This window comes from Bombus huntii, unplaced genomic scaffold, assembly GCF_024542735.1.
Source record: "Bombus huntii isolate Logan2020A unplaced genomic scaffold, iyBomHunt1.1 ctg00000070.1, whole genome shotgun sequence".
In the NCBI taxonomy this organism is placed as follows: Eukaryota; Metazoa; Arthropoda; class Insecta; order Hymenoptera; family Apidae; genus Bombus; species Bombus huntii.
Genome location: NW_026099329.1, coordinates 364,666 through 381,707, shown reverse-complemented (window position 1 = coordinate 381,707; position 17,042 = coordinate 364,666). Strand labels below are relative to the sequence as shown.

General features: G+C 37.0%; 1 long non-coding RNA gene across 1 annotated transcript; it reads left to right on the top strand.

Annotated features, from left to right (window-relative positions):
- Positions 1–13,295: 13,295 nt before the first annotated feature.
- On the top strand, positions 13,296–16,279 carry LOC126876339 (uncharacterized). The gene is made up of 2 exons (XR_007694125.1): positions 13,296–13,369; positions 14,199–16,279. It is a non-coding gene; the product is annotated as an uncharacterized LOC126876339 (long non-coding RNA).
- Positions 16,280–17,042: the final 763 nt, after the last annotated feature.

Sequence of the window (17,042 nt, the reverse complement as noted above, 5' to 3'; positions counted from 1 at the left end):
GGCTTCCGGAAACATCATTCTACAGTAGAGCAAATCCACCGCTTAACTCATACGATCAGCCAAACACTCGAAAAGAAAAAATATTGCTCAGCGGTTTTCCTAGACATCCAACAGGCATTCGACAAAGTATGGCATGAAGGGCTACTATACAAGCTTAAAAAGATCCTACCCCACCCCTACTACTCCATCCTAAAATCTTACCTAACCAATAGACAATTCATGGTTAAATGCCTAGACGCCACTTCCGCAACATTCCCAATAGAAGCCGGCATACCCCAAGGTAGTGTCCTCGGACCCCTACTGTACTCCATCTACACTGCCGACCTACCTATATCAAACGATATAACAATAGCGACATTTGCAGACGACACAGCGCTATTAGCTACCCACGCAGACCCGGTAATAGCCTCATCCACTCTCCAGCGAAGTCTCGACTCCATGGAAAAGTGGTTTCACAAATGGGGCTTCAAAGTCAACGAAAAGAAATCCTCACATGTAACCTTCACGCTCCGAAAACAAACCTGCCCCCAGGTCACCATCAACAATGCAACAGTTCCTAGCAGGGACACAGTCCGATACCTGGGCATGACCCTGGACAGGAGACTAACGTGGAAGACACACATCTCAGATAAAAGGAAGCAACTAAAGGACAAACTAAAAAAACTCTATTGGCTCACGGGCCGACGCTCCAAACTAAATATACAGAATAAAATTACCCTCTACAAGACCGTAATAAAACCTGTCTGGACCTACGGAATCCAACTATGGGGAACAGCAAGTAACTCCAACATTGAAATACTCCAACGCTTTCAATCGAAAACGCTAAGATCCCTAATTGACGCACCTTGGTATGTAACCAATGAAACAATACACCGCAACCTCAAGATACCCACCGTCAAAGAGGAAATAGCAAAATATAGCGACAGATACAGCAAAAGAATCAACAAACACCGAAACCCCCTAATCACTGGACTACTCGATACGACGGACCAGATTCGCAGGCTGAAGAGGCACTACCCGCTAGACCTAAACGTTAGATTCATTTAATTATCCAAATTAAGCATATGCACTTACTTATAATACTTATAAATTATACCTATCTATAATAAGTATTAACTTATTGTAAATAAACAGCCATGTCACTGCGCCACGCCAGAAAAATTACTGAAAATTCTCAACGCGAGAATTGATTGTAATTTCAACAAATAAATAAAAAAAAAAAAAAAAAAAAAAGCTTGGGCTCGAGGCGACAACCAGTCGCCGAACGTAGCCGCGGTCAAGGGATGAATGTTTTTACCTAACAGAGGTATGGAGTAATTCTATAGCTCTCCTTAAAATGGCTCGCCACACACAAGTCCTATTCTTCGGGTAAGATGATTAACAGACGTCGACGCATCTCCACAGTACATGCTCAGCTAGCCTGAGGACCCGTTATAAATCTTAAGATTTAATTAACTAAAGTCCTTCAAACAAACAAACAGTCATTGTACCAACTACAAGAGGATAGGGGAAATCTATTTTTCTCACGAACGACGCTTCCCGCTAGCAACTTTCCCTCAAGGGCGGCTAGCTCCTCTAACCACCAACATGGAAATTGACCAATTAACAGCAACGTCAATTTCCCTCACTTTCCGAACGAAGGCATCTCTCCACGAATCCGATGATCTCGTGTCCTTAGACACACCCCAACGCGACGGAGACTTATTCCCTCGTGAGGTCACATTAGCTAGTTACATAGCGTCCTTACGCTCGGTGGATATTCTATGTTTTAACAAAGAGTTAGTTCAGTAATACTTGAACCGTAAACAAGGAAGTTGGGTACAACGTGGACCTTGGAAGAAGGCGCATTCTGTTATCCCGTTAATCGCGGATTCGTTATTGAACCTAGAATCATTGTCATTAGCTTCTCGAGTATCTGATTACCACAGTTACTTGCCATATTCTGTAATAATCATATTTACACTAGTACATATCTCCTCTATTGCATAACAATAATGTCTAATCCAAATAAAGATTTGTTTCACGCCCCTAACCCTAATCATAATGTGAACCCGACATATATATGTAATTAATTAGCTTTTGTTTTGTTCAATTTTCCTCTTATTGCTAGTATAGTAAAACAGTTATATCAATAAAAGTCACAACCTGCTTTCTCTCTCATACTTATCCTTCTTTCAATTCTTTAAATAATGCTCTCTTGCATATTTTATCTTAAAGTTCTTGTTAAAAAATATATGATCCGTCAGAGTTTTTGCTAATGACGTTCGCTTCGATATATGTTGTCAAGGACATTTTCTTGAGCAACTTCTAGAAGATTTTAGCGATCGCCTGTTATTCCATAAGAAATTATCAATAAAAAATATTTATAAAAATCAATGTATAGTATTCATTTACATATAGTAGAGAAACACTGTTCTCGTTGCTCGCTCTACTCGCTCGTAAAAAAGGTAGTCCAACCTAATACCAGTTTCATATGCGAGCGAACAAGAAATTTTTAGAAATGTTTTTTTGGCCGAAAGTTAGAGAAGCCGCTTCGCTCGCATATGGAACATTGGGTTGGAATAGATTTTTATGAACTCGCAGAGTTCGCGGACCGAGTGGAACGACCAACATATGTGATGTTCCTTTCAAATAAAAACTAGGAAATAAACACGTACGTCCGTGTTTGCAATTCACAGTCACATATATTTACATGTCGGAGATAAGAGGACACCGGTGCCTTCCCTCTGAAACCTCGGGAAAATCCATAAAAACATTGTAATTAAAATCTACAGTTGTAACTAAACGATTTGCCGTCATTCTACCCAATTGTATTTGTTTGAGACTTGTGACAATGAGCTTGGGCTCAAGGCGACAATTAGTCGCCGAACGTAGCCGCGGTCAACGGGACGAACTCTCCATCTAACAAAGGCATTGAGTAATCATATAGCTCCCCTTAAAAGAAAGATTTGTAGCAACACGTGGCAGTAAACATTCCAACGGTTTCTGTCCCGTAGCTCGCCACACGCAGATCCTATTCTCCGGGCAGGATGTTTACCAGATGCCGACGCGTCTCCGCAGAACGTGATCGGCTAGCCCGAGGACCGTCATAAACACTAATATCTAGTTACCTAAAATCCTTCAACAGATACACAGTCTTTGTCCCAGTTACGGGAAGACAAGAGAGACCTATTTTTCCACGAACGACGTCTCCCACTAGCAACCCTCCCTCAAGGGCGGCTAGCATCCTTTTCTAACTACCGATATGGAGATTGGCCAATTAGCAGCAACGTCAATTTCCCTTACTTTCCGAACGTAGGATGTCCCCGACGAATCCGATGATCTCGTGTCCTTAGACACACCCCGTCATAGTTTTCCTCTGGGGTATCACCGGGACGGAAAGTCATTCTCTCTTGCGGTCTCATCGACAAAAAGGATTAACTCCTTACGGTCAGCGAATATTAACACAGAATCCGACTTAGATTTTTGCGAGTGCGTACGACTACCGTCCCGTTGTCCGCGGATTCGTTATTGAACCTAGGATCATTGTCATTAGTTTCTCGAGTATCTAATTACCACGGTTACTTGTCCGGTTCTATGGTAATCGTATTTGCACTAGCCAATGTCTTCTCTACTGCATAACGACGAGGTGTAATCCAAACGAAGATTCGCTTCACGCCCCTAACCCTAATTCTAATGTAAACCCGACATACATATAGGCAGAATATAATGTACAAGGTATTAAAAAATTATTTGTAATTGCTTTGGGGAGGGGGTGATGCTACATCTTTAAATCTGCGGAGATCTGTAGAAAAAATGATTCGCAAAACTGATTTTGAGCATGATATTCAAAATCAAATTTTTTTACCTCGTCATATAGTACTTATCACGAAGAACAAATGTCTAAAAAGAATCATGGTTTGCAAATGACCCGTTCATTTGAAAAAAATCTTTAAGGTTCCATTATCCCTTAAACTAATTTTGTTATTATATTGCGATAATATATTACGAATAAAAGACAATACAAGCAGAAAAATAAAGAAATAATATAATAATGATACGATATTATTATTGTATTAATACAAAATTAATAATATTATGAACATAATAATAAGTAATAAAGTTTAGAAAGCGTGCTGGGAATTGTTCTTTGTTCTAGACCTAATGGAAGATCACAGCGTGAAGTAGAAGTTTCAGATCGTCGATTGGGGTTAGGTTGATTTCCACTCGACGCTCGTTGTGTACATTGACGTAAGAAAGAGCAAGTGTCGTTTGTGCAGTGTACGTATAAATCTATTGATGTATTTGCGAACAATAGCTTATCGAGTAGGAATTTCACAAGAAGCAGTAAGAAGAATAATACGTAAAGAAGGTCTATGTTTTTATATGGTTCATATAATGTAAGAACTTTGTACGGTAGATTATACGGTACGGTAAATAGAAAAAAAAACCGATATTTCTTAGGCAATCTATCCACGATACTACATATCTGACTTTAAAATATGAACAAAATCAGTTTAAAAATTCAGGACACTTTAAATACCTGTTTCTAAGAGAACAGATTTTTGCAACAGGAAAAAATTTGGCCTTGTTAATCATGTTCAGTGTTGAGGTTATTCGATGTGTAAACAGAGAAAACACGTGGATAAATTGTAAGGCAGAAAATATATTTAAATAGAAGTGAATAAGTAAAAATACAATTTGAGCTGGTCCAGATCCGCACGCTAGCTGTGTTACCCAATAACTGAAAACCCCGAAGCCAACGTCGCCTGTCTATTGTTTATGGCCTTACTTCGTCGCAGTCTTTTGTCTACGCGCTGTCAATGGCTTCAGTGCTTGAGAAAACTAAAAAGACCAGGTGTAGAATTTTCTTAGAAGTGGTAACCATTTCAACATTCAGGAAATTTGGCGTTCCACTTTTTTGACAAATAAATATTTTAACACGCTGTACATAGTAGTAGCAATATGCTTCTGTTAATAAATTTTTAAGGACTAACGAGTGATGGCTAAAATCTTCTGGAAGTTAATCAGAAGTGTGTCCTTGTCAACATATATCAAGGCCCAAGGTATTGGTGCTGGCTTCCCTTTTGTTAGTATTTATTTGACTATGTAATTGTATATATGTACTATTTGATCCGCTTCAATGTGATTTCGGCCTATTTTCAAGAAGGAAAGGGGAAATATAACCCTCCCTCCTTTTTATCGATTTACTTTCGCGTTTCGTCTCAAAATTATGTTAAATTTTGCTTGTTACAGTACCACGCCAAAAAAATTTACTTATAATTCTCAATGAGAGTTGATTGAAAATAGTTCGGTCGAGTAATAATAACTCCATTTGATTTTAGGATTGAGTTCGACTCTATTTTATTTTGAATTTCTTGAATTTCCTTATAAGATCTCGAGTATGTTGCTGGTCCGTGATTGAATGTTGCTTTTTTCACTATGAAGTGATATGTGTCATCAACGGCATCAAAAGACACAATGAGGAACCGAACGCACAAGACAAGATAGATAGTTTATTTTCTAACTGTGAGCACAGGAACTACTACATACTTAATCCTTAAAGAACAGGGCACAGTAGATAATTATTATTATTAAATAATTTCCATTGAAGTACTTTTTACTATCAACTCAACATATGTATAAATATATGTATATAAATGAAATGAATGCAAATGAATTTTAGAGAGTTTTAAAGAATGCTTTGCACTGTTTCGGTAAAGTTATAATTCAGTCCTAAGCGGTACAAAGTAAAGTGTATAATTTATTTATTTTAATTTACAATGAAGAACGCAAGAATGATCATTAGATCGCTTATGCAAATAATAAATTTTCATTATTTTTAAAAATGCAATAATTATTTTAAGTTTAACTGGGAATTGTCAAGATTTATAGCTACTTCGTTTATGATTAATAAATATTGATTGGGTGAAACTATAGAACCGTAACGTCTTTTCCGACTTCAATGACTTTTGAATATGTTGTCAAGTGCATGATTGCGAACAACTTCCTTCTTTAACTATCTAAGAAATCTATCTATATCATTACAATGAATTCTGTTTATAAATTACATATCATATAATTATATAATGACTCATTGAAAACCAGCTTTCATTTTTTGTTGATAGTATGGTAAGAAAATGTCAAGTTCGAACGCTTGTAACGATTGCCTGAGTTGCGTCATCCTTGGTTTTAGGAAAAGATAGGGAAGTCACTCAAGGATGTCGCGGCTTCGATGTCTTTCGTAGCTGCGACGCGGAGGCCACTCGGTTGTTCTTTGAACAATCGTCAACGTGGACGAACGTCAAAGCGAAACCACGCGAATTCGGCATTTCCGATAATACGGAACACTGTAAACGCGACTGCGTTGAATTCGTTCGATTAATTCCTAGCAGTATCTATAAACAGTGAACTTAAGGCCCCATACACAACTGCATACGCTAGGTTGTAAGAAATAATAGCTATATGCGTATGTAGCGGCACATGAGTTAGAGGACGATGCAAATCGAGAGCGACTCATATTATTGTTTTGCCTCGTGACACTGACGCAATCTTGACGTACATGTAACGTCAACAAATATCTCCAACAGACTCAGGAAATCTGAACCGCCTTGCACACGACACCGACTCCCAAAACAAAGGAATATGAATTCGGCACATAGGCATAAGATAAACGAACATCTAGAAGGGCTGAGTCTTGATCGAGGCTTCAGTCTTTCGGTAACGGTCTAATCGCACACTTGTAATCCTATTATAAAATAAAGATCCTATTAAAAAAAACCTCGAACTCTGGTTCAAGAACCCAACATTTTTTTATTATTATTTTCCCATTATTTTTACGTGACATTTTGGCGATCCTGCCAGGATCCATTCGTTTCAGTGTAAGCGAAATTACGATTTCGGTCTACGGACATTATTGAAGATCGAAGGATTCGAAGCACTTGTGTTATGAACTCTGCTGCCAATAATTTACCACAGTGGATCAAATCAACGGGACCACTGCCAGCATAGAACAAATCAACAGAACGAGTTTGACACTCAAACAACACCTTTGAACGCGCCACAGAGGAAAACACCGCAAGGGAACCTCATTCTACGAACTTACGTATCAAGGTGAGAAAAGTCTGGATTCTTTTAAACAATATAGAACGCGAAAAGTTAGTTTCTCTAGTAACTCTAGCGAAGAGACAATATTCACTATGAACAACAAGAAAGACTCAATAGTCGAGACAAGTTTACCCTCTACAAGTGGAGTCCAAAATAAAACGGGATCACTCGATTCCTCTACCAGAGCAATTTTAGACTTAGTACAGAGACAGAACGAAGAATTTCGACAACAATTTAACGAAATAAAGAATGCTTTAAAATTAGCCAACGAAGAAAATAGAAAACGCGTTAACGAAATGGAAATATTAGGTAGAAACCTCTCTCGTGTTAAACTATCACAAATAGACGTAAAATCAACTGAATTCGGTTCTATGATGACTGACGATGACGATAATATATCAATATTAAAACACGATACTAATCCACCTCCACCTGTGCCACCAAGACCACCAACATATGTCCAACCATCCAATCCAACAGCTGCAAACTCTGGAAATCTAAAAGCTGTTTAGTATCTTCGATACTAACCGGAGAAGACGATATAGGTGTAGAAGATTTTATTCGTGAAATAAAAGAAATGAGAATGATGTGTAGCGAACAAACGTTATTATTAAAAATGATCAAAATAGAGAAAATTGTAGGAAAAGCCGCAATGACAATCCGCAATATTCATATTAACGAATTCGAAATTCTGTACGAAGGATTAAGACGTAACGTAGCTACTCAAGCATCAGTAAGAGAACACCAAGATCAGTTAAGAGTGATAAAGCAAGGAATAACCGAAAGCGTGCAAAATTATAACATTAGATTTCGACGTGTTTTCAACAAACTTCAATACAGCATTACCAATGAATATAAAGACGAACTAACTCGATGAGCGATGAACGATCGACTATACATGGTTTCTGTGATTGACTATGTAAGTAAGAGGCCTTCGTTCAGAAATAGGACGCGTGCTATTGGCTAATCCCCCCTCCCCCCCCCCAAACATCATCGATGCAGAAAAAAAGACAATGGACGTGGAAAAATACTTTCGCGAAGACAACGCTCGCAGACGGATGACACGACAAACAACCACTCCACCATCTTATCGTAACCAGACGTCTCGTCCAGTAGGTAACCGCTTCACGATTACAAGTAACATGAATAACAAAACTCCACCCACACAAAACATTCAACCAAGAATGAATAATTTTACAAAGCTTGAGAATCGACCATTAAACGAAAGGTCACAAACGAAATGTTTCAAATGAAATCGATTGGGACACCTTGCCAATCAATGCCAAAATTTTCGAATACCGCCTCAAACAAAAGCCTCTCCAGGAATAAACCACATTCAAGAACAATCAGAATTAACAATGATACCTCAGGAAGATTATCCACAATACGACTACAATTACCAGGACGACCAGGATTGCGATTTTTCGTTGACTCGGGAGCAGGAATCAACTTGCTTAAACAAGGATGCTACCCAGGAGGAACAATAATACCAGACACATAGAAATTCTCCATGGGACATTCCAAATACGAATCCAATTCCAAAATTAAACTAAATTTATTGAACAAAGAGATAGAATTTGCCTTAGTAGATGATAATTTCCCTATCATAGAAGACGGCATATTAGGCTTACCCGCTTTAAATCAATATCGATTCGAACTCTCCAATAAAACATTAAAATTAGATAATAATACCCTTCTGCTGCAGCAAGAACCAACCCTCGCATCAGGAGAAATCGTTCAAAAAATTGTATACCTCGAGGGAAAGCCAACGCCAGTATGCTTTATCAATGGTGGTAAGTTTTCAGTCCAAATTTCTAACATTATTGAAAATATAAACACTGTAGATCAAATCGAAAAATTCAAATCTTTGATTCGACTATCGCACATAGAAAAACCTCTTAGAGAACCTATGTAGTATTTTCGTCTGTACCTACTTTAATTATATTTATCTTATTTTCCTTTAAGCATTCGTGAACGTAGTGGTAATGGACTTCAATGTGTTTAGAATTTTTTGTGAAATTTCCGTACTTTGCTATACTTATCACTCCAGAGTTATCGTCATAAATTTTTACAGGGTTATTGTCTAGATTTACATTGAAGACCTTCATAATTTCTCTAATAGACATTAATTCACTCACCGCTTCCGATAGAGCTACATACTCTGCATACGTCCAGGCTTTTGTCACACACCTTTGTTTTTTAGATTTCCACCCGATTACATTTCCATACAATTTAATTACATATCCAGAAGTAGATTTCCTATCTAAATGATCTCCTGCCCAATCAGCGTCCACATAACAATCTATCGTTTCACACTTTTCATTCCTTTTCTAATGTAACCTTAAATCTTCTTCTTAAAACCCAATCTCGTCACATACCTATCAAAACACTCATACCAGTTCCTCGGACTTTCTTTTAACCCATAAGGCGCTTTCGATAATTTACAAACTCTATTCGTTCCGTCTGCATATCCCTTTGGTTGATTTACATATACCTCCGAACTTATTTCACCATTTAAAAAGGCAGTTTTTACATCCATTTGCTCAATGATTAATGCATTTTGACAACAATATGATAGCAATATTTTAAAGGTCTGATTACTCGCTACTGGAGAATATATGTCATCGACTACGTTTCTTTGTTGAAATCCTCTTACCACTAATCTAGCCTGATACCTGTCATCTGATTTTCTCGTGTAAACCCATTTTACATCTAATACTTCTTTGCCTTTTACCCTTTCTACCAATTTCCAAGTTTTATTTTTATAGAGACATTCTATTTCTTTATCCATAGCCTGTTTCCAATCTTCACTATTTTCACAACAAATCGCCTCCTCAAATGTACAAAGGATATCTACTCTACAATAATTTGCGTGAATCTCACTACTGTTTTCCTTTTCTGGATACCATACTGGAATTTTCTTATTACGAGTAGATCTCCTAGGAATCTTTAAGCTTTCAGAACTATTATCATTTTCATCTTCTCTACTTTCTAACTCTTCCTTATTCATGCTATCCAATAAATAATTATCTTTACTATCATCGCTAACTGCATCGAATGAATTCTCCTCAAAACCGATACATTTTTTGTCTGTTTCTACGACCTCTACATGTCGCTACTGTTATTTTTCCACCTAATAGGACTCTGTAACCTACTTCGCTATATCCTAACAGAATTCCCATATCTGCCTTCTTATCCCATTTAGAAACTCTTTTTTGTTCTGGCCTTCTTACAAAAACTTTACTTCCATATAGATACAAATTTTCAACACTTGGTTTTCTCTCGAAGAATATTTCAAAAGGTGTCTTTCTCTCTACAATGTTTGCTAGTATTCGATTTTTCAAGTACGCCGCTGTACATATTATTTCCGGCCAGTACTTTTTATGTACTTTCGCTTCCGTTAACAAGCAACGCGCCATGTCCATCACTGTTCTATTATACCTTTCCGCTGTCCCGCTTAATTCATGTACGTAGGTAGGACAATTATTTATTATGATATCTTTATCCCTAGCAAATTTATAAATTCGATTGTTTAAGTATTCTCTTCCATTACCGCATCTTAATATTTTTAACCTCTTGCCCCTTAAGTTCTCAACTTCATTTACAAACTGTACGAGAGAATGACAGACCTTATCTTTTGATTTTATACAATAGATCCTAGCTATTTTACTATAATCATCGATAAATGAAATAAAATATTTCTCTCCATTTAATCCGGTAGTCTTAAAGATACCGCACACGTCCGTATGAATAATTTCCATTATCTCCCTAACCTTAGTTCGATTATTTTTGAAAGATAAATTATGAATTTTACTTTCTATATACACCTTACATTTGAACAATTCCTTTTCAAATTTATTCGGTATACCTGTCACTAGCTGCTCTTTACTTGCCCAAAATATTTAAGTATCTAAAATTTACGCGTCCTAGCATCCTATGCCATCTTTCCTTTTTACTCATACCACTACGTTCGGCACTGTTTACTAAGTGCTTCTTCCTTTCAATATACTTTTCATTTTATATGTACCATTCTCTTTGACCGCTAAAGCTGTAAGTTTATTGTTCTCATCTATTATTTTTGCAATATTTCCTTTTGAAATAACCATATTATTATTATCCGTTAACTTGCCTAAACTAATCAAGATTGCGGACATTTCTTTCACATAAAAAACTTTATTCATATTTATTTTATTTCGCTTTCCAAATGCTTCAAAATAGCTAATAACATTTCATACTTCTGTTGCCTTTATCGATCTATTATCGCCCAAATATATATTTACCGGTTCTTTAAGGTCGATAGATTTATCAAAATAATTTACATCGTTAATAATGTGATCGGTAGAACCGCTATCTAATAGGCATGTTATTTCGTTACCACTTATCTCGTTCATCTCGCTGCTGTGTGCTGCGTGCGCTGTTGCCATCCATGTGCCTGCTCCTGTGTTGCCATATTCGCCATATTCGCTCGTGCCGGCTGCTGATTGACGATGGAAGTTTCCACGCCCCCTGCTCGTATTGCCATTGTTTCCTCTTCCTCTGCTGCGACCGCGTGTTGACTCACACCGATAACTGTTACTGCTTCCCCTTGGACGCTATTTTGACACTCTCTTGCAAAATGTCCCACTCTTCCACATTTGAAGCATCCTTCCTTTTTTGCAGCAAAGGCATTAGTTTTCATTTCTCCTCGATTAGACTTATCTTTCTTTTCCGCTATTTCTATTTTATTCTTCACGCACGCTACCGTTTCTTTCTCTTCTTTCACTGCATCTATTTTATCCGCTATGTAGCTATACTCTTCGGGTAACGTATTTAGCATGTAATTCAGCTTTTCCCTCTCACTCACTTGTGCGCCTGCACCTTTTAATTCATTTATTAATTTTTCAAAATCGCTAAAGAACGATGCTGAATCACTGTATTTATCAAGACTTATCTTCTCCAATCTCCTTCTGCACACGATCTAGTGCCGTCGACTCTTTCAAGTACACTTCGTCGAACTTTTTCATTATTTCATACGCTGTTTTTTCTCCCCTAATATATTCCAATTGTCTATTTGAGAAGGCACTGTAAATTATATTTATCTCCTTCAGATCCTTTTTATCCCAGTCTGGATTGTCTGTTTCAGTCTTCACTCTAGTTATAACAATATCACATTCTTTATACCTCAGAAACATTGTTATTCTTTTCTTCCACATACCGTAACCCTCACCATCAAATATCGATATCATAATTTCCGATCTCTCCATTTTAATTGATTTCCTATTCTTTACTCAAGCGTTCCTACGTGCTTGAAGTATTTTTTCTTTTATTTTATATTCTTTGAACGTTTCTTCCCTTACTAAACTCGCAAGACTAAAAACCACGCACTAAATAGCTTGCAAAACTAGTAACCACGCTCTGCTACCATGTTAAGGTATACAGAGGATTCGAAAATACAAATAGTTTACTTTATTTCGCACACAACAGCTATACATATATATATATATATTACACTCTGAAGACTTCGATAACCTTCTTGCACGCACGCTTGTTGTCAAGCAACTCTTCTAGATTCTCCTAACAGCCTCCAATCGTCTTTTGTCTCAACTGAGACCTGGACGCCCTCTGACGCTTACACACACATTCACATGTACAGTGTAAATGTATCATCTACCTAACAAGATCATCAACGTAAAATCCTACCGTCCTCCCGAACATCATAAAACCGAAATAAATATACAGATGACTGAAATGTTAAACAAAAAGATTATAGAAAACAATAACTTAAAAACCAATATAACTTACAAAATAAATCTCAAAACTATAACTTTACCCTTAACTGACAGTCTAGAAGAAATCCTAACAAAAATTAAGAGCGCTCCAAAAATCATTAATAATGTATAATCGTATAGAATGCACCTCAATCAAATTTCCAACGAAGTAAACTCCCTTAATTATGAACATAGAATTAGAAGTCTTAAGAAATAGGAACTAAGTGTCTTATAAATTATTAGTTATATTGATCTAATCTAATCGCACACTTGTAATCCTATTATAGAATAAAGGTATCTCGAACTCTGGTTCAAGAACCCAACATTTTTTTATTATTATTTTCCCATTACTTTTACGTGACACGCAAAGCGTAACGATAAACAAATTCCGGGCAAAACATTGTTGCCGCTACGTGCAATCGTCAACCGAGGTTGAATTTAAAGTTTCTGGTACTCCCCCGAGTATAAATAAAAGAACACGATCGTTAAGACAGTTAGTATCGAACATTCTTATAGCGAATTAATATCGAACGAACGTAAGCATTACCTTGTAAACACATATCGAGCAACACTAAGCGAACGACGACTAACTCTGTACTGCAAATAATTTTAAATACATTTGACTAAACTAAGTATCAACTCGTCTAGTCATTAATTAACAACACGTTTAATCGTCCTCCACATACATGTTGTATAAGCTACTATGTGTATATTTATTTATGTTTCCCATAGTACAGACGTATTCCTTATATTATTGTAGCTGTGTAATTTCAGTAGTATTGCATAAAGGACATCTGTTTTGTTGCAATTGTATCAGCTATTAATTGTAATACTTGAAGCATTTGTATCTAATCGTCATGCATCTGTGATGGCACTCGACCATGGAACTTTCCAACGGCTTCGCGACACAAAGCGCTATACCTTCAAAGCGTAAGGCCGACATGCCTAATGTACCATCGATATACCTACAGTTCTTTCGCCGAATATTCGGAAGAATGCATACGCGGCAACCGTTGCGGGCATCTAATAAACGCGTGCGTAGTGGGGATATCGAGGGGCAACAAAATAAAGAATCCATTTGGTTTCGAATCAAAGATTCATTCTGCCCCGAGCTGCGGAGTGCGAAAGGTTAAGCGTCATAGCGAAGTAAACACAATTAGAGATACGTGATTATTGACTCTTGATAGTTAATCGTTAATCGTTAATCGTTAATTGTTGTTCATCGTTAATCGTTAATTGTTGTCGATCGTTCATCGTTAATCGTTAATTGTTGTTGACAGTTAATCGTTAGTCGTTAATTGTTGATCATAAATTATTGACTGTTGATTGTTAATAGTTTAATTAACTTTTTTGTTGAACATCAAGAGTATTTCTTGTGGCCACCTTCACCCGCTATCCACCTCACATCGTTATTCTACATACGGAAGGCAAGATTGACATCGAGTTCGAAAGACAGACCGCAGAAGTCTGGTCTCTGCTATTACCACGAGACCTTTCGAGACCGCGCAAGGAAGTGCCGGGCCCCTTGCAACTGGACCCAGTGAAACGAGACCAGCCGTCCGTAAACGCGGCATGTGGCGATGGCTTTAGTATCCCGTCGGATTTTCGTAACGGACAGGGCACCAAGGATCTCTTTCCTCGTGAACACCGGTGTCAATATAAACGTATACCCGTGCAACAAACTACGCGGATCCGCGAACAAAGATACGTACGAGCTGTTCGCGGCGATTCGAGTGGTCGAAGCAAACCGAAAACGCCTTTTGCGATTCGAAGCGCGTCCTCTCTGACGCCACAATGTTAGTGTTACGACCGGCATACTTCAAATCCGATGGACTGACGATGGAGATAAAGATGTGGCGGCACTCGGCGACAATGTATATCGCTGAAGTGTCTAATGAACCATCAACATCCCAACGGTCCTTCCACCGAAGGGTCTAGAAGAAAGAGCACGTGGCAACGGCCGCGGACGCCTAGCAAATGCATTGACGGTGGGGATGTTGAGGAATGACAAAAGAAAGTAATCGGATCCGATCGAAAATCAAATCATAAGAGCTTCAGTCTTGGAAAGTCACGCCTAGAGTTCGGAAGTGGATTGTTGTTAGAAAAAAAGTTTCTTTTTTTATTTTTTACCTCAAATTTCTTTTTTTATTTTGTTATTTTACGTGACATTAGCGCATCCGGTATTGGCAACAGCGCGTGAACGACAAATGGCAGCCGCTAGGATTCGTTATAAAATCTTTGTCTCCCGCGCGATTAATTCTGTATTTAGAATAATTTTAAATATATTTGACAATATCAAGTATCAACTCGTCACGTCATTATTTAAATCATCCACCACAAATCCAAAAACGGAACAAGGAAAACAGAGAAAAGAACAAATAGAAAATTAAATTGCTAACATGTTTTTCTATAATAATATTTTAACATCAATATTGTAATACGCAATGTGAAAATGAAAAAATTGGAAGCAACCGAACTACGAATGAAACTGAATCACTTCGCTGCTTGTAAAGATAACTTTTAGTGTTATAAACATAAGTCAAGTAGCAAATAGCATACATTGAATTTACCCAAACTCTTCTTGGAATCTGACAAAATGATTCTTTATTTTGTCAAAAAAATCTTTACGTATGTTCCATTCCCATTCGTCGCTTTTTTCAGTGGCGTGTTTATCGCTACGTCGAAACTCCGTCGGGTAGCAGATAATGTCATTTGAAGTAGAAAACTATTCAGAAACGTGTATACGTTACACAGCAACAAACCAGTCGCCCTTTTATTACCTCGTTCTCAACAGTTCAAATTTCAGGGACGACCGACTACTTAGTATCGACCCAGTACGTCATATTTACTCGCCAAAAGTATTGTAAACGAAAATTGTAACCAGACGTGCCGTTAGTAACCACCATTTTTCGCGAAACTTCTTTTTCATTTGGCGGAAATTTAAACAAACCCCGAAACACGTGGCGTTTTGCAACTGTCTTTAATCCTTTAAGATAAAAAAGATTGACGCAAAATTTTGACGGGATGAAATTTCACGATATATTCAGGTGAAACGATGCGAAATTAGAGCGAAGCTTATAATGGGAATATAGTTTGCTTGTCTGTTGTCATAAAATGAGATATGCAGAATATATTAAAAAATATAGTATATGTAATACGAAACTTTGTATTATTCATGTTATTATGGACAAAATATCACAATATGTTCATATATTTAAATCTCATCCGAAAAAGATTATTGTATGTAGAACACAGTTTAACTGTATTTTGAATTCTTGTTTATCAGATCACAATTGATAAGTCGATATTAGGATGATTATCATCATTTGAAACAATTTTGTGACTGTTATTTGTCAATATACTTTATATCTTATGTACATTTTAAATATGGTACGCAAAATCGAAGTTGCAAGGAACATTAATAAAAATTCAATATTTCAATAACACCTTTCATGATTATAATTAAATATTTTTCAAAATGTCGCATCAGTGTTACATCTAGCACCCCCTCCCCCACACACAAAAGTTTACCAATTTATAATATATGTACTAGTAGATTGACAAGTTACGATTTACAGATTATATAGAATTCTATTTTATGATTTTATAATTTTTCGTTAAATAGAATAATCAAATAACTTGCAATTAGTAAAATTTCATTTGTTTTATCGTCAAACTTGTGCAAGGGAACATATTAATGCTGGTAACTTTAGTGACTTGCAAAATTTCAATAGTGCAAAACAGGCCAGATATTCAATAGCAATTGGTTGCTATCCATATTTTCATCGGTCTTACAATAACCTTATGTTATCAATTATGAATTAAAAAGTTAATGAAATCACAACTCATCCAAGGCCAATGGTTATGACTTCTTTTCGAAGATCCATTGAAATCTCGAGTTTGTTGTTTGAGACATTCAGTTACCACAAAACAAAAACACCACTCTATTACAGCCGACGTAAACAAAAGATGACAGATTTTTCAAATTCTCGGACAACAAACACAGGCTTACACACTTACTGTTTTAAAGTCACAGTCTGTCGTTGAACTTTCGCCAAGTAACTTGATACGTACAGATACACGTCCCTCGAAATCAGTTTTCGACGAAAATATATACGTGACATGTTATGTTGCAACCGAACGTGAATTTCTCCCGGGAAATAGTCTGATATCGTTTATTTATGCGTCTCTCAAATACGAATTTTACTA